The sequence below is a fragment of the Oryza sativa genome, chromosome 10 (assembly GCF_034140825.1).
Source record: "Oryza sativa Japonica Group chromosome 10, ASM3414082v1".
Classification (NCBI taxonomy): domain Eukaryota; kingdom Viridiplantae; phylum Streptophyta; class Magnoliopsida; order Poales; family Poaceae; genus Oryza; species Oryza sativa.
The window spans coordinates 1,929,340-1,942,500 of record NC_089044.1 but is presented as its reverse complement, the minus strand read 5'-3'; the positions used below and the strand labels follow the sequence as shown (position 1 = coordinate 1,942,500).

The 13,161-nt window shown below is 43.4% G+C and overlaps 1 long non-coding RNA gene across 1 annotated transcript; it reads right to left on the bottom strand.

Moving 5' to 3' along the window:
• Positions 1-1,118: 1,118 nt before the first annotated feature.
• Positions 1,119-12,188, bottom strand: LOC136353648 (uncharacterized). Its single transcript, XR_010737006.1, has 4 exons — positions 12,035-12,188; positions 11,881-11,940; positions 1,501-1,652; positions 1,119-1,395 (listed from the first exon to the last, which is right to left on the bottom strand). It is a non-coding gene; the product is annotated as an uncharacterized lncRNA (long non-coding RNA).
• Positions 12,189-13,161: the final 973 nt, after the last annotated feature.

The window sequence follows — 13,161 nt, the reverse complement described above, 5'->3', positions numbered from 1 at the left end:
GTGTCCACCTCGTGCTATCATCTCGACCAAGTCCGACTCCATTCCTCTCCTGTCGGTTCAATCTATACCATGAAATCTCATAAGCTTTGGTAAAAATTTCTTGAGTGCAGCTCAAAGTTTATCAAGTGGACGAGTTCTAGCTTCCCATAATCAACTTGTTGCTTTCCTTTGATAAATGGTCCCTCATAGTTTTTAGAAACTTTCACACCTAGCCATGTGCGTTAGCAAGAAAGTACTCGTTTCTTCAAATAGTCAATTTAATTAATATTTCATACGATGATGTGACCATGGTGACTTTTAATATAACCTTTGCTTGCATCAAGATCAATCTGACCAAGTTCTGAAATCCAATTCGGCCACATGCTAAAGTGCTGATTTCAAACGGCCACCAAATATGCATACGTGCTCCGTTTTTTGTCCGTGAGTACTTGATGGAAAGCTTTTGCAGTCCTCTTTCAAACGGATCCAAGCTCAGCTCCAAATTCCAACTACATAGGCTGGAATAATAGAAACAAGGTGTTGTGTCACCTATATTTAGCCTATGAACTCGTAAATTCATCTGGGATCTCGGCCTAAGTGGGGCCATGCAGGGCGTGCCCCAACTAGGTGGAGCAGGACCCTAGGGACCCCTTAGTCATCTACCCACCTCCTTAAATAGCTTGGTACCCCTTCAGGGTTTATTGGGTTTGCTTAGATTAAACATTAGCCATTGCTACTTTATCGTATAGTTACGCGTGTCAGCTAGACCACCTAAGTGCTTGTCTTCGGGACTCCAACTTATCTACCTTTCATTTCCGTGGGTTTGTTTCGGATAGGAAGAAGAGAAAAAAAAAGGAAGGGCAGATTTGTTTCTAGTTTTCACGGGGGACCTTTCCAAACTAAGGCCGAGTGTCCACCTCGTGCTATCATCTCCACCGAGTCCGACTCCCTTCCTCTCCTCTCGGTTCAATCTATACCATGACATCCCATACACTTTGGTAAAATATTTTCAAGTGGAGCTCGGGGTTTATCAAGTGGACGAATTCTAGCTTCCCATAATCAACTTGTTGCTTTCCTTTCATAAATGGTCCAAATGGTCCCTCATAGTCTTTAGAAATTTTCACACCTAGCCATGTACGTTAGCAAGAAAAATACTAGTTTCTTCAAATAGTCCAGTTAATTAATATTTCATACAAGAAAGTGTGTGATGGTAAAAAATTAAGGAACAGATATTCAAAGCAATCAACGACCAATAGTATTGAATAGAGAACTTTAAACTTGGCAAATTGCAGTCACTTTTCTCATCCCTTGAAAACAGCTGTGGATAAAATGGCTGCTGGTTTTGCTCTGAACCATTTCCAGCTAATTATATATAAGGGTGGCTGTTCTGAGATGGGAAGCAAGCTTTTTAGAGAGCTGCACAAAAAACACATAAATACTTCAGATGGAGGTAGAGTGAAAGAGTTTGTTGTATTCCTAGCCAGATGTGAATGCATGTGTCGCCGACCCTATGATGCTTACCTTTACACCGATAATTGTGTGTTTGCTCATCATGTCGAGAAGCAGGAAATTATCAATTTTTTATTGCAAAATCCAGGTAACCAGGGTGCTCGTCTTGTTCTTCCAATCATTGGTGGTTGCAGGGTAGGAAAGAAATCCTTGATCAGCCATGTCTGCAATGATGAGCGGATCAGATCATACTTTTCTTCTATTTTGTACATCAATGGAGATAGCAGCTGCGGATCAATAGCACATGCAAAGTTCAAAATGGAGAGGACATTGATTGTTCGTGAATATTTTACGGACATAGATGAAAATGATTGGGTAAACTTCTATTCTACTGTAAGTCAGATGACAGCTGGAGGAAGCAAAGTGGTAATCATAAGTAGGATTGAAAATCTTGCAAGGTTCGGAACAGCAAAGGCAGTTCATCTAAATAGTTTATCACAGGAGGAGTACAGCTACCTTTTCAAGATGCTAGCGACCGACCAAAAGGACCATCCAAAGATGGTCTCAGTTGCAAATGATCTTGCAGTAGTATTGGGTGGATCATTGATAACAGCCAATATGATATCTGACATGCTTAGAAGGAACCATAATGTTCACTTCTGGCTTAGAATATTGCGACGCTTCGAGAGGATGGTGAAGAACAACTTTTTGAAATATGGTGAGCATCCGAAAGATATCATTGAGAAAGAGCAGCCAGTAGATAGCACCGAATTTATGACATCTTATCCTACTCACGCCTGCATTCTTGTAAAGCCACCTCGAGTAGAAAGGGATGATATTCCAAACTATAAGAAACCAAGTATATCGTTCAAAGAGGTAATAGCTAGATCGGTGGCAATTTCAGGTGGTGATTTTGAAATAGCAACGTGGGAATCACGAATATCACCTTATACTAAGTATGTATCTTCTGCTACAGCTTTATTTCATGACAAGAATGGATCTACAACAACTACAAGGAAGCGCCGAAGCACCAGTTGATTTGGTAACACATAGTGATATTTTATAGTAAAATAAGAGTACTATGTACAACAATTATCTTGCTATACAAATAGCAGTCCAAGTAAACCTTGTACTTTCCGGTCTCCTATGTACACAGTCAATAATAGGAATATATTTTCAAGTTTTGCACCTGCAATTATAAGCTAAACAGCTATGTTTTCCAACCTATTGACCCATCAACTGATTATAGTGCTAATTTCATGGAGACGGACAAGATAAAAAACGGATAACTGATACATTGCGAAAACTGCCACTGCTTAGGGTTAGTGTACTTTTTTGTCATCCACATGTGCCCCATTCCCCTCGCCTCATATGGCACTACTACAAAACATCAAATAGGTGTCATAAGTGCTAAAACTGGCACCTATAGGCCTTTTCCCACCTCCGCGGGTTGAAATCGTAAAAAATTGGCACCTTGAAGTAATTATATGTGTCGATTCTAAATAAAAACCGACATCCATTGTATTTTGTGTTGTTTTTATTTAAAACGAAACCTTTAATATTAAAAACTTGCACCTATTTATTATAGGTACTAGACGCTAACCCGTGCGATGCACGGGCTATAGTTATTAATAATATAAATATTAAAAATATAATCAAGTTATGAATATGTTGGTCATCAGATTTTGCTGAATGTTACACGTTTTCAAGTTGGAGTCTTGTAAAGTACATGATTTATATTTTCAACTCTAAAAAAAATATGATTTAATAATTTCTTAAATAATATATAAAATTGTACTCTGTCCAGACCCACGGTTATAGATTGTTCGTGATTTAATCATTTGTAAATTTAGAAATAATACATTTTTGAAGTATCAATTATAACTTTTATGATTTAATAATTCTAAAAATAGTAAATAATACATTTTAGTTGTACATGGTTTGGAGTTCACATAAGTTACAACTTGCTAATTATGAATTTAAAAAATGCAATTAAATTAACAAATTTCTAAATTGAGAGCAAACCCTGTCTTTTATGATGTCTGATTTCAGAATTATTAATTTTAAAAAAAATAAAACTAAAGAGTCCATGTTACTTTCCGGGCCATATTTTAATCTACACGAATTCATATAGATCGAATATCATAGCAATGTAAACCACCTAATCAATGGTCACTAGTACATATCCTTCCATCTGTGACGGCCCATAACAAGACTGGAATTTGCGGGCCGTCACAAGGAAGTAATCTCAATCGGGCCGAAGTTTTGCCCAATTGAGATATGGTCGCACAGCCATGGTATATCGGCATAAAACTAAAGCCCGTCACGGATGACACTTATATGTGACGGGCTATAGTTGAGGCCCGATTGAGATGAGGGTTCCATATCTCAATCGGGCCCTAAAAGAAGCCCGTCACAGATGAGGGTCATCTGTGACGGGCTCCAACTAGAGGCCCGATTGAGATAAGTTTATTGCCCGTCACAGATGACACTATTTTTTGACGGCCTTTTATTAAGGCCCGATAGAGATTACTTGTATGCCCGTCACGGTTGATTGTTTTAGGGCCGTTACAAATATTTGTTGCACAGTATAAATACCCCCACCACCTAGTGTAACTATATCCCACTGTTCACTATTTTGGTGGGAGGCTGTAGGGGGCGATTTTTTGTCCTTTTTCCAAGGAAAACAGAAATTAAATTCCCAAAAGTGATCAAAATGGATCAATCAAGTCAGTAATATAAATCATTAATTGAGCAATTTCATCATGTCTTACTTTTGCAATACTGATCTTATAATATGTGCCTCTAATTTGTTTTTTTTGTAGCAATTGATCGAAGTTGGATGTATGCCAAAAATTTGAAACGTCATTCTACGGAGTACCGAAAGGGCGTAATAAATTTTATGAACGCCGCGGAGGAGGATCGGATAAGAAGAAACAGTGATTACATGTGTTGTCCATGTGCAGATTGCAAGAACGAGAATATGTTTGATAGCGGAGAGGACGTACACGGTCATCTGATACAACGAGGATTCATGGAGGGCTATACATGTTGGGTGAAGCATGGAGAGCAAGAATCAGGAAGTGGAGCAGCAGCAAACAGAAGTGGTGCGCATAATCAGGAAGATGAAAATGAGCATGACATGTTTATACCTTCTCCATTGGGCGGTGAAATGGTTGATGTGGATCACGATCTGCTGCAAGACATGTTACGTGACGTTGAGGACCCAGCCCAGAATGAGAGAGATGGAATGAAATTCAGCAGGTTGGTAAGTGATTCCGAGACGCCTTTGTACGCTGGATGCAAAGCAAAACACACTAAGTTGTCAGTTACCTTGGACCTAATGAAGCTTAAGGCAAGTAGTGGATGGACAGACAAGAGTTTCACAGATCTTTTAGGAATTTTGAAGGCTATGCTTCCTGTTGAGAACACATTGCCCGAGATGACATACGGAGCAAAGCAGGTTCTGTGTCCACTGGGGTTAGAGGTCCGTAGAATTCACGCTTGTCCCAACAACTGCATATGCATATTGTACCACAAGCAATATGCGGACTTGGATGCTTGTCCTGTCTGCAATGCTTCTCGATACAAGCGAAAGAAAAGTGCTCACAAAGGAAATAAGTCAAAGAGGGGTGGTCCGGCAAAGGTTGTGTGGTATCTACCTATCATTGATCGTTTCAAGAGAATCTTTGCCAACCCGAACGAAGCGAAGTTAGTACGTTGGCACGCCATGGAAAGAAGGAATGATGGTATGCTTAGACACCCAGCGGATTCGATTGAATGGAGGAATATAGATCGAAAACACAAAGACTTTGCTGCCGACCCTAGAAACGTGAGGATATGTCTTTGTACGGATGGCATGAATCCTTTCGGTGACATGAGTAAATACTAAATGATTTCAAATGGAAATATGGTCAACAACAAAGTTGATCCTCTCATCAAAATCTACAACTTTTATTTTGGTTACTTCTTCATCCGACAAAGTGATAGTTATATTATTCACAAAAATCACATTTCTCTCATCTGGTTTATAAATATCAACACAGATATGTCAATTTTGTAAACATTGGTACTATCACTTTGTCGGATGAAGAAGTGACCAAAATAAAAGTTGTAGATCTTGATTAGCTGTACAAGTTAGCTGTTTATGGCTTTCCCATTTAAAGTCATGTAATATTTACAAATGTTGTTTACATTTGTCATATTGTCAAAATCAATTTCAAGTTGTTAGAAACAAAGTTATATAGATAAATGACCAAAATAAAAGTTGTAGATCTTGATGAGAAGATCAATTTTGTTGTTGACCATATTTCGATTTGAAATCATTTACTATCCAAAAATGTGTTATGACTAATAAAATGAATTATTATACAGTAGCTATATATTTTGTACTCACAAATATAAAGACTTATCTGGGAAATGGAAAAATAGTCATCGGTGACAGGCCTTAGTTCAAGCCCGATAGAGATTAATCTATCTCTATCGGGCATTATCTTAGGGCCCGTCACAGATGAGTCATCCGTGACGGGCCTGAATGTCATCTCAATCGGGCATTAGTATGGAGCCCGTCACCGATGAGTCATCTGTGACGGGCTCTACGGCAAAGCCCGATTGAGATGACTCATCACTCTAATATAACTAGGGTTTCTCAGATCGAATCGAAAATTTTTCTAAGTCCCGCTACAGTTTCCCGCCTCCTTAGAACCCTAGCGCCGCCGCCAACTCCTCCTTCGCCGCCGTCGTCCTCCCTCGCCGCCACCGCCACCGAGACCGCCACCACCGCCGCCGAGCCCGCCGCCTCCACTGAGCCCGCCGCCACCGCCACCGAGCCCGCCGCCTCCACCGAGCCCGCCGCCACCGCCACCGAGCCCGCCGCCTCCACCGAGCCCGCCGCCGCCGCCACCGAGTCTCTACACCGACCGGCGTCGGCCTTCCTCGTCGTCGCCGCCTGCCTCTTCACCGACACGAACAGCAGCCCCCACCGAGGCCGGCGACGTCGGCCCGATGCCGACCTCCCCGACCGGCATCTACACCGACCGGCGCCGCCGCCGTGAACTCCTCCTTCGCCGAGCCCGCCGCCTGCACCGAGCCAGCCGCCGCCTCCACCGACCGGCGACGCCCTCCACCGAGCCCGCCGCCGCCACCACCGAGCCCCCCCGACCGACCTCATGTGAGTCCTCCAACGCGCCTCCCTCTGCTACTTGCATGTGGTTGATAATGAAAATGTGGATGTTGGGATGAAATGTGGATGTTGGGATGAATTTAGTGATAGATGATTTTAGTGATTGATGACTTGATGATGAATAGATGGAATGTGGTGCATTAATGAATTTAGTGATAGATGATTTTAGTGATAGATGATTTTAGGGATTGATGATATGTGGTGAACGAATGATTTTAGTGATTGATGACATGATGATGAATAGATGGAATGTGGTTCATTAATGAATTTAGTGATAGATGATTTTACTGATAGATGATTTTAGGGATTGATGATATATGGTAAACGAATGATTTTTTTGATTGATGACATGATGATGAATAGATGGAATGTGGTGCATTAATCAATTTAGTGATAGATGCATGATATGTGGATGAATAGATGGTATGAGGTGAATTTATGATTTTAGGATTTGATGATATGTTTAATTTATTTATATGTGCCATTCAATTCATTCTATCATTGTGATATGCGCAATTTAGTTTATTTATATGTTTCATTTATTTTTATAAGTGACATTCAATTCATTGTAATAGATTGTAGCACTCAATTGTGTTTTTTTTGTTTTTTTGGAAAAAAGTAGACAATGTCTTAGCAAGGCGAACCAATGTCAACGACAACTAGTGGGTCCTCAAGGGAACGTACTCCTAGGACAAGGAACAAAATTCCTAAGGAACGGTTCCGCATAACAGCGGTGGACGCCGTAGGGTTGCCGACATCTCCAAGGAAAATATTGAGCCAATTTAGGTCTATCTGCGGGGTCATAGGGAGGCAGAAATTCAGTATTCTGCAAGACGACTTCAAGCTCATGCCGGCCACAGAGAAGGACATTGCTTGGCTAACGTTCAAGGAGAGCTTTGATTATCCTGCAGAGCATGAGGACCGTCTCAGGCGGGCTGCTTTCAAGGTTATGGGCACTGCTTGGAAGAACTTCAAGACTAAGCTAGTCGGCGAGTTCGTCTACAACCCGGCAAATCCAGATCCAAGAGAAAAATTTCCTTGGATCACGGAACAGGTCTAGTCAGAATTCCATGCGAAGAAGTCGACCCCCGAGTCCAGAGCTAGAAGCGAGGCATATCGCTTGCTCCAGACCAGGAACCAGCATCCGCACCGGCTTGGTACCGCCGGATATGCCGGTAAGGAAGAGGAATGGCAGCGTGAGGATGAAGAAGCGGAGGAATCGTGCACACCGCTCGTGTTTGGCGATATCCCACACCCTCGGGCTAGGAACTGGGCCAGGGCTAGGTACCAGAAACATGATGATGGCACAATCTTCATGCCAAATGCAGAAGATCAACGAGTATACGAAGCTATAGTAAGTGTCTAATCAAACTAGATGTTCGCATTGTTTCCCATCGTGCAGTTTATTTGACCCCACTAAATTGTAATGCAGAAGGAGTTGGTTGCCGAGCAACAAGCCTCGCAAGAGGCCTGCTCTCAAAGACGCGAGGACGACCTCCTCACGAAAGCGTTGGGCAACAAGGAACACCGTGGACGGACACGGGGCGTTGGGTCTTCTGTTCCCTGGAATTATGGATTTCCAGACTACGCGTGGCAGTACAAGAAGCGGACTTCCAACAAGGCGGAGAAAGATGCACGCCTTGAAGCCAAGATCCGGGAGTCGATACGAGCTGAGCTGACATCTGAATTCGACGAAAAGCTCGAGTCGATGAGGGCCAAGATTAGGCAAGAGATCCGAGAAGAGCAACAGATCCCCCAGGCCGCCGCTGCTGCTGCGCACAAAGAGTTAGGAAGTCCCACCGAAAAACGTAGCAGTTGCGCATCAACTGAGTTGGCGGAAAATCCAACATTGGTCGACAGCGCCGTCGACCACATAACGGTAACCGTGAACTTACTCAATACATGAAAGACGTAACGAATCCATATGATATATAATATTCTAAAAAAATTGATTAATCTATCGCAGGAACCAACGAGCTGCACCCTCACAGTTAGGGTAATGCCGACCTTCACTGTTCTAGCAGCCGAGGGACTTGCGTACAAGCCGACCCCAGAGACAAGAGTGCATGGAGCGCAACTCAGGGCCGACTGTGCAAAAGTTCAAGTCGACTCGGTGAAGCCCGGATACAAGCTGTTCCCTCTGAAGTATCCATCGAACGACGAGGTCCTCTCACTAGGAAATGCCCGTGGTACCTTCATCCAATGGCCCAAGGACCTCATTGAGATCAGGGTTACAGCGAGGCCAACCACTGCACCAGGCGGTCGTCCACCAAAGAGACCCGCCTCTGCTCCTTCAGCCCCTCCTGCTCAAGATCGTCATGCACAATCTTACGATTTGCAGTTGCAGTATGACACGGATTTTGGGGAGGACCGAACGGAGGCCGACAGCAAGGCGATTCATGAACCCCCACCGATGAAGAAGAGCAGGAAGGCACACTCCTCCCCTCAGAGAATTACTCTCGATAAACCCGAAGCAAAGGGGAGAGGAAGGGGAGGAAAGGTGCAGGCCTCGCTTCTAGCTCCAAGAAAGCTAGATCTGGGCAAGGGCCAGGAAGAGACTAAGGGCAAAGAGGTCAAGAAGAAATACGTCGCTCCACAGGAGTTCCAACTAGGCATGCCATTGGTTGGAGATGACGTGCTTGCCGCAATGGGCACCGCTTGCAAGGACCTTCACTTATACTACATGGAGAAATCTAACGCCAGGAAGCCAAGTAAAGCTACCGATATCCTTGGACAGCACGATGGAAAGCCATTCCTTGATCCAACAAATTATATCGTGGTCGACTTCAACGATCTTTTCGACCTCTACAGGCTCCGAGTGGTGGACACAAGCCTCCTTAAGTGCTACTCCTTGTAAGTATTGTCGCCCAACTCATTCTGTTAATAACAATCGGTTTAACTTGCTTACAAGATCGTTGATCCTGTGTGTAGGTTAAGTTGGCAATGGTGTCAGAAGCATGCACCGGAAGTTGCCTTCCTTGATCCACAAGTGGTCACTGTCACAAATCTCCAGAATGACCGTCAAGGAATGGTCAACTACATCTACGACACCTTGTGGTCCCGCCGAGACAAGGAGTACATTATGTGTGCCTATAATCAATAGTAAGTGTGTTAACTAAATATACACAACAGCATGACACATTCCTTGAGTACTTAATTAACTTTCACTATATTAATGCCGCAGTGCCCATTGGATCCTTCTGGTCATAACACCTAAATGGAGTACATGTCATTACCTGAACTCCAGAATTGATAAGAACGCATATGAATGGACCCCAATTCAACTAGCGATAGATGAAGCGTGGGCCCAATACGTGCAAAGAGGAGGCCTCAGGAAGACAGGACATGACACCCTCATCCACAAAAAAGACTTCCCGGTGAAGCAACAAATAGGTGACCAGTGCGGATTCCATGTGTGCCACAACATGCGACTTCTGTATAGAGAAAAGGTGAAGACTTTGGCTGAGTTTGAGGTCGGTGGTCTCAATTGTGATAGACTAACTACATTTTAGTACTTATATATGATCGATCAACTAATCTGGAATTATGACTATGTAGGGCACAATAACCAAGTCTCTGACTACCAGCTTTGAGGAGGTTCGCGAGGAGATAGCCAGCTTCATCCTCCGCGAAATAATTAACCCCAAAGGAATGTTTAGGCTTAAACTAAAACGATGAACAATGTTGAACTTCTATGTTTAGGCAATGATGAACACTTATTATGCAACTGTGGTGATGTAACTGTGATGCTTATATTTATGTATATATTTCATATGTTTATGTTAAGACTTGCTAAATAAATATTTGATCCAATTAACTCGGTTTTGCAGGTGAAATATGATAAATATTTGAATGGATGTGAAATATGTGAATGGATGTGAAATATGATATGGCTGTGAATGTGTGGTTGTGTGAAATATGTTGATGTCTGTGTATGTGAATGCATATGTATGAATGGGTGATGCTGGGGAGCTGGGGATATTGGATATCTGTGTTTGTTTCTGTCATTTTTGCAGCGGGCATGGCTAGCAAAGGCCTGAGGCTAGCCAAAAAACAAATTTTATTTTTTTTGTGGATTATAGTCATCTGTGACGAGCCATAACTAAATGCCCGATTGAGATGAGATCATCTGTGACGGGCTTTAGCTTAGGCCCGATTGAGGTCAGCAGTCATCTGTGACGGGCTCTAGTTTAGGTCTGATTGAGGTCATCAGTCATCTTTGACGGGCTATAGTTTAGGCCCGATTGAGATGAGAATCATCTGTGACGGGCTCTAGTTTAGGCCCAATAAAGGTTAGTAGTCATCTGTGACGGGCGCTAGTTGTGGCCCGATAGAGATAGGTCATCTGTGACGGGCTATAGTTTGACTGGTCGTCTGGATCAAAGCTATCGGTGACGGGCTTTACTTAGGGCCCGATTGAGATATATTCATTCGTGACGGCCGTTTGCCCGATTGAGATAACTCTTCACATCAGTGACTTCTAGCCTGTGACGGACGCTGTGCCCGATTGAGATGGGGCTTACCGCCTGATTGAGATGAGGGTATCCGTTCTAGTGGGTGTTAAGATCTTTCTTCCTAATGTGCGAGCGTCCCTGAAGTGCGCAACTAATATTGGTTTTAACACAAATTCTTGATTGATCAAGTCATGGTAATACGATCGACCTAATGAACTACAGATCTTTTAGTTAACGTTTATAGTAAATGTGAGAGCTCTCTGGGAATACCCATAAATACCAATATTATTTGCGAGGGGAATATTTATTCCGACCTTTATTAATAACTATCATGTCTGTTGGGATTTAGGCCATCCCAAAGTCTGATTATCCTGACCTTGACTTTGGATGCTTCCTTCGCATTGTCAACAGCTTGAACCATGTCATTGGTAAAAGAAAAGGTAAGCTGCAGACTATATGTAGTGCATACGGACATACATACAGTAAATTGGAAAATTATAAATATTATATTTGCTAGTTTGTATTTAGATTTAGAGAAAAGTCATAGATAAGGGTCTATGATCTGTCGACTGATCTGATTACCGGATCATTAGCACAGCTCATCAACAGCTATTTCATTATTTCAGTCAAAATTAGTCATCGCTAATTTCTTAAATAGGTTGCAACATGTACGTTCATCGAACACCGAACAACTCATTAAATAGGGAAACTATCGGCCAGTAATTCATCACTCAAAAGTCCAAACAAATAAAAAATCAAGAAAGTTTTAAATAGATGGCTGAGGAGATCGCATAGAAGATGCAAGTTCGACATTACCTGTGTGAATTGGGGAACGGTGGCATATGTACTCGATTTTTTGGATCGGCATCTGGACTCCTGAAATTTATTGGGTTGGATGATGACGTTTCAGATGAGTGTCAATCCAAATCAATGAAAAATCAATCTGTTCAAGGTTGAGGTAAAATAGTACCCGAGTTAGAGAGGATTTGAGATTGCAAATCATCACCAATCACATTGGGTATCATCCCGTGGTTGCTAGTCCTCTCTCCCACCTCTCTATCGTTAATTTCTATCAGAGAGATGAGGTCGATCTGTATCTCTCTCGATTACTGCTGATCTGTTGTAGAGAAAAAATAGATGGGCTGAAAGAGCCCATGAAATTAGAAGGCAAATTAGCCCGCCACGTTAGATTTTGTATGTACGGCCATGATAATAAAACTGATTAAATCAACGGTTAGATTTCTCCGGTTAACGTGGAAGCTCGTAGAAAGTGCCCAATTAGTATAGGTATAGAGGTATAGAGGGATAGATAGATAGATAGATAGATAGATAGGTACGGCACCTACGAATTGAGCCGAGCCAACAGGCCCCACCACTAGCATCGAGGAGATAAGGTCATTCGAACTCTCTCGTATCCTCTCGATCTCTCTCGTTCTCTCCGCTCTCTCTCCCCTCTCATTTTATTCGCTCTCTCTCCCCTCTCTATCTCGCTCGCAGCGGCTGGAATAGTGGCGTACGGCGGGAGAAAGGGCAGCGACGGCGGCGGCACCGGCTCGGCAGGGGTGGGAGGGGCAGCGACGCCCTCCCCTCCGCCAGATCTGGCGGGAGGGGAGGCGCGGTGGCCGTGGACGGCATGGAGGCAGAGACCCCTACTTCCCGGATGCGACAGCCCCTACTTCCCGGTGGTCCGACTGTGGGAGGGGAGGCGGTGGTAGCCCGGCGGCGGAGTATCCTCGGGGCAATGGTGGCAGCGGTGGCGGGTCTGGTAGATGGCGATGGTGAGCAGCGGTGGAGTTCATTGTTCTTTCAATGTTTGTCGTGTGATGTCTGTTATTGATGTTGGTTGATTCGGGAGTTTATAGTCTATAATTTCTGTGATGATGTTGGTTGGTTCATTGTGATGATATTGGTTGATTCGTTGATGCTGTGGATTTGAGATTTTGGGGGCAACGCAGGGGGTGGATGCGCTCGATGCACCAGCTCGATTCGAGCCGATGTATCGAGCCTTTTTTTTTTGGCTCGCGAACACCTCAAAGGTGCTGATTTTGAAACCAGCACCAATCACTTGGAGTCAATAGTGCCGCCTCCCTGGTATTT